The 6,041-nt window shown below is 25.9% G+C and overlaps 1 long non-coding RNA gene and 1 pseudogene across 1 annotated transcript; one reads left to right on the forward strand and one right to left on the reverse strand.

The window, feature by feature from the left end:
- The first annotated feature begins 2,234 nt into the window (after positions 1 to 2,234).
- On the forward strand, positions 2,235 to 3,630 carry LOC150028069 (uncharacterized). Its single transcript, XR_016520646.1, has 3 exons — positions 2,235 to 2,442; positions 2,594 to 2,668; positions 3,446 to 3,630. It is a non-coding gene; the product is annotated as an uncharacterized LOC150028069 (long non-coding RNA).
- Positions 3,631 to 4,312: 682 nt separating this feature from the next.
- Positions 4,313 to 4,766, reverse strand: LOC150028070 (putative zinc finger A20 and AN1 domain-containing stress-associated protein 8; annotated as a pseudogene).
- Between the last annotated feature and the right edge of the window lie 1,275 nt (positions 4,767 to 6,041).

Raw genomic sequence — 6,041 nt, forward strand, 5'->3', positions numbered from 1 at the left:
CCAGCGAATCCAACAGAAAGGATCAGGGTAAGTTCAATACAACCCAAGCCGTGCATCTCATATGTCACGGTGTGCATGAACTCCCCCATCAGCTTCTCACCACCTGATATCTTAGTCTATGTGACTTAGATCATCAGTGAAGCTCGGAGATCTCTATTACCACATAAGCATCAATACTTAATACACAACAAACATCATTCCATACATTATCCAAAATGTATGAATTCAATTCCATACCATTCCGTCATACAATATCATTCAAAAAGTGATCCACAATATTCAAAAGTGTAATTAACATAAAAAAATACACAAAGTATACTCAGAAAATGACACAACGTTACGTAAATAAAAGACTTAATATTGAAAATAAATTAATCTGTAAAAAAAAAAATAGAAAACTATATTGGTTTACCTATTATAAATTTTGATTATACATATATATTTATATAGGATTAAGTTCATATTTGCCTTGACAAATTCTTTTCTTAAATATGTGTTATTTTGTTGCGGTCACTTAAATGATAAGTATTTTTAAGAGAAAGATATAATACATACCATTTGTTTAGAAAGAGTTAAAAGGAGAAAATGAATGAGAATTAAAATATAAAATGTGATTATTTGGATGAGTTGAAATAGAGAAGAAATGAAAAAAATATATATATTATATTTGTATGTGTTTGATTGGAAAGAAGAAAAAAATAAAAAAGTGAAATTTGTTATGAAATAACCATTATATCTTTGACATACATATTAATTTAATTTTAATTTTCAAAGCAAAATCCTTCCTAAAATAAGAACTTCAAAAAATTTACATTACAAATAAGTATATAATACATTATATTAAATTTATAATCAATTATATCTCATTGTGTATAATAATATATTAATGTTAAATTTTTTAAGAATTGACTATCACTAAAAAATAATGTACAAATATTAAAAACAAAGTATATTTTGATCCAACTAAATAATTATATATGATATGTGGAAACATTTTGATTACTTGTGCTCATATAAGAAATTATAAAGAGATTTGTGTTCATTATTTTATTACATAACATTAATGATAGTTATACAATACACGGATGCATTTGTCTATTTTATGTGTGTTTACCTTGGCTAGTTGAATTTGTAGTAATAAATTGATGTATTATACTTAAGTTTCTGTAATAATGCTCAAAATTTGATCCCATTATTCCAACTCGTCCGTGTTATTATGGAAAGAGTTTATTTTTAAAAAAAAATCCATTTGTTGCTACGGGTTAATTTTACCATGAAATTACTAGTTTGCAATATTTTCAAAATGCACAATCCAATTATTTTTTTTCAAAATCTGAATTTATTTTGGATTGTACAATCGATAACATTTTTTATATTTAAAATTATGTTATGAATTGTCTAATTTATCATGTAATTATAAAAAACCTAAATAAATTTCGAATTGTACAATCTTGAATTCAATTTTGAATCCAAAAATGTCTTATGAATTGCATAATTCATAGTGTATTCACTTTATGAAAAAAAATTCAAATAATGAAATCTGAAAGTCATTTAGGGTCCAAAATTGCATTATGGATTCCACAATCTTGAATGTATTTTTGACAAACTAAATACATTCTAGACCCATAAATGACTATTGAATAAGAGAATCCAAATTTGTTTCTAATGATTTGACCTTGCAAAATTGTTTTCAATCTCTTTCAAGTGATGATCAAGAGATTCATGAATCATGTTCAACCATTTTGACAATATAGTTGAATCTACCTCGATTAATGTTTTTTAAAAGAAGTCAATTTTGCCTCTAAGTTCTAGGCTAAACAAATGGATAAAAATGAATCATTAAGTTAAGAAGGGGAACAAATACAAGCCTCCAAGAGATCGAGACGTCCTCTTAAAACTAGAGTAAAAGTCAAAAAGAAAACCTCCAAAGCATGTCAACCTAAGGAAAAATAATGGTGTGTGATTACCACCAGATTTTGTTATGGATGTTATATGCAAACTCGGTCAATATGATTGAATTATTGACATTCAATCATTCCTCTTTGTTACCTTTGGGGAGAGAAAGTTTTTTTGTTTGCCTTCTGGTCATTATTTCATTTTTTTCTTTTTTGGTTTAAACTCCCAATGTAGTTGTTTAAATTACTCTTGTGAGTTTCTTTATTTTTTTTTCTTTGCATGGCTTTGGTCTAGTCCACCGTATTTTTTTTTCTTTTATGTTATTTTTATATGATGATTGTGACAGCGGTTTTCTTTTTAAGAAAACAGAACCAGTGCCCCTCTCACAGCACCATTATTTTTCTTTCTTCTTTCTCTCTCCATCTCTCCCTTCTATCTTTTGTCTTAATTTCTCACTCCATACCTCATCTATTTTAGAATCTGATAATACCACGTTGTAGCTGAGGAGTTAAGGAACATTTCTACCCGATCAGATTTTTAAACAGAGTAAGTTCATTTTTACTCTAAATATCCTTTGTTCTCTGTTTTTCCTTAGGATTTAGTCATCAATCTTGGTGGGGTCAGTTGAGAAGTTTAATCCTCTCAACTTATTCTATTATATACTGAATTTTTGTTCTGTTTGGATAATTTGCATTAGGCCCGTAAATCTTGAAGCTTATCCAAACGGTGGGGAATAAAATTCTAAAAGTTGCTTGGAAAGCAAGCAATTGAGGTAAGGGAAACTAAATTTAATTTTTTTATAGCACCCTAGGATAGAAGATCTGAATGCGGAAGGGACGTGGTCCCAATATTCAATTTTTCTTGCAAGGAAGTTGTGTGTTATATATATTGGGTTGTTTATTTGTATATTATTTAAATTTGTAAAAATATTATATTTTGATGATTTAGTATTAAAGTGTTATTTTTTTATGTCAAATAGACTTTTGAATATTGTGGATCACTTTTTGAATGATATTGTATGACAGAATGGTATGAAATTGAATTCATACATTTGGGATAATGTATGGACTGATGTTTGTTGTGTATTAAGTATTGATGCCTATGTGGTAACAGAGATCTCCGAGCTTCACTGATGATCTAAGTCACATAGACTAAGATATCAGGTGGTGAGAAGCTGATGGGGGAGTTCATGCACACCGTGACATATGAGATGCACGGCTTGGGTTGTATTGAACTTACCCTGATCCTTTCTGTTGGATTCGCTGGTAATCTTTGGATCAGGTGTTAGTCTCTGGTAGGACTTACTTAATACGGGTCTTCCGGAAGACGTTGTTTGTTGAATATTCTGGATGTGTAGATCCATATGAGATCTATGTGATTGTTTATTGTTGAGATTTGAAGAAAGTTGAATAATTTGAGAAATTGATCATGTAATTTGGTTTTCTCTTTTGATTTAATTGTGTATATTATAAAATTCTATTTTCACTAGCTTACCCTTGCTTTTCTTGTTGTGTTTGAACTGCAATGACTGTACTATGTACACGAGCAGATGACCATACAGGTGCAGGAGAGCCTTAGAGGGTTCAGAGTCTTATTTTGAGTTGTGGATATGTAAATTGTATTTCTATAAATCCTAATCATGTATTAGGAATGCTTTTGAAAAACTCCAAGTTTGTATAGAAACTGGTAGAACTTTTATTGTAATAGTTATATGTAAATTATGGGGTGTTACAATGATACATGTTGCATAGCGTGATTTTTATAAAATGAATTACCATAAATATTTTTTTAACAAGAGTGGTTTTAAATAGCAATTTTATGACAATTTTTATTAATACCTTTTAAGTGTGAACGTTAAGAATTTTTCTAAACTCTTACTTTTTTTTCAATGTATCACTTCTAGTACATTTATATCTATTTTAAATTTCAATGTATATTAGTTTAAAATAAAATTATATCGCACCTAAATTATTTATCTCAAACTGATCTATCACAAATCTAAAATATATTTTAAATATTGAAAATATTTACTTATCAAAAAAATTAAATGTAAAATTATTTTTATTACGTTCTTTAAACTATAATATAATTACTTTCCTTATTATTTATAATACAAATAGATTGAAGAAAAACCTTTCTGCCGTTATTATACAAATTTTCGTCATTCAAGTCATTTTGCTTTTCATTAGTTTTATATATGTACAAAATAAATGGACAAACAAATTTTCATTTAGAGATTATCCAAAATAAAATGTTGAGAAAAACAATAGGTTAAATGACATAATATTGAATATTAACTTTTTAATTCATAATACCAACATTTACTATTAATGATGAATTTCAGTTCAATTAATCATAAATCCGGTAGGATTCATTGTTGAATTGGAGTACAATAAAGAAAATAGAAAAATTAATTCTAAATTCTATGTTTTAGTTTATCACTAATGCATAAAGGATTTTCTTTAAACAAAACTTCACGACCAATTTTCTTCCAATATATTTTGCATGCATGCATCTCTAGATATCTATGTGATCCACAAAAAAACATCTTCACAACGACATTGGAACCCTAATAATCCAATCCTCTTCTTGCAACTGTTGCATCTCTTTCTCTCATTCTTCTTACTCATATCAGAAACAAAAGTCATATCATCAATGATAGAACTTGTAGAACTTTCAGAAATACATGATGTTACCTCAAAATAATTTTTTTTGTTATTCATGTTATTCGTTTCACACTCTACACCCTTACAACCCTTTGATTTGACGTTGTTTTCTTTGAGATAATCTTTGTAGCATTTTGAACAAATGTTCTTATTGGTAGGAGAACCATTGAACCCACAACCATTAACACAAAGTGATGTAACCATGGTGTTTGACTTAAGGAAAAACTTTAAAGAATATTGATATGACCTCACCAAATTTGAATTTAAGAGAATGTTAAAAGTGTGCAACAAAAGAGAGACTTAAAAAGTATTTATAACTAAAAAATATGATAATTTTTTTAATAAATCTTATCTAAACAGATCCTCTAACATATCTTAATCAAATATAACTTTTGTTATATTACATATTTTATCATTTTAAATAAAATCCATAAAATTAAGAATATTATATATATATATATATATATATATATATATATATATATTACACAAATAGTAAATATTGTCTAAAAGGTATACTGACAATTTAAAACAATTTAAAGTTGTTACAGTGTCTGTTGAAAATTTTAAGAGAAAAATATTATTTGTTTTACAATTTAAATCTGATAATATTTTTAAATTACTAATATTTTAATTTTAAATTAATAAAAAAAAAATTCAAAACACCTCAAAACATAAAATTCTAAATTCAATATTTAAAAAAATTTTATAACCTAACAAAAGTCAATAAAACTTAAAAGTTAAAGGATTTTAGTAAATTTTGTTTAAGAAAATATTTAAGTTAAAATTAAGATCTTAAAAAAATTAATTTAATTCCAGTAGTATAAACTAAAAGATTATTTAAATTAATATCAACAATCTTATCTTGTCAGGTTTTATCTTTATATTGTTTTCTACATATGTATTCCGTATTGCAGATAATATATAATATTCTTACTAATTTAGAACTCTATAATTTATTTTTTCTTCTCTCTCTTTCTTGTATTTTTTATTTTTTAATTTCTATATAGAAATTTAATAATTCACTTATCATTATATTTATATTCAATTTTAATTCTTATTATCTTTTTTATATGCGAATAAAATATTTTTATTATTATTTTCTTCACTCTACTTTTAAGATATCTCTTATTACTGATTATCAATTTTTTTTATCATTTTGGATTTAGATGTTAATAATTTTTCTTTTGCTTAACCTGTAAAATCCATAACAAAGACATACGAATTAAGGAAATTTCACTTAGAACAGGTATCATTATAACTATATTCCTATAAATTATCATCCAAAAAATAATTTGATTTTATTGTTGAAAGTTGAAAATATTTTTTGCACGTGCTCCAATATGTGTTGTAATATATTTTAAAATTTACCAATTAACAATACAAAAATTTTGTAATAAAAAAATAAGCAATCTATTTAAGAATCATTCTTAAAAGTATTTAGGTTCTAAATTTTTTATCTATATAAAAAGAGATGTG

Source organism: Phaseolus vulgaris, chromosome 4 (assembly GCF_051622355.1).
Source record: "Phaseolus vulgaris cultivar YP4 chromosome 4, ASM5162235v1, whole genome shotgun sequence".
NCBI classification, from domain to species: Eukaryota; Viridiplantae; Streptophyta; class Magnoliopsida; order Fabales; family Fabaceae; genus Phaseolus; species Phaseolus vulgaris.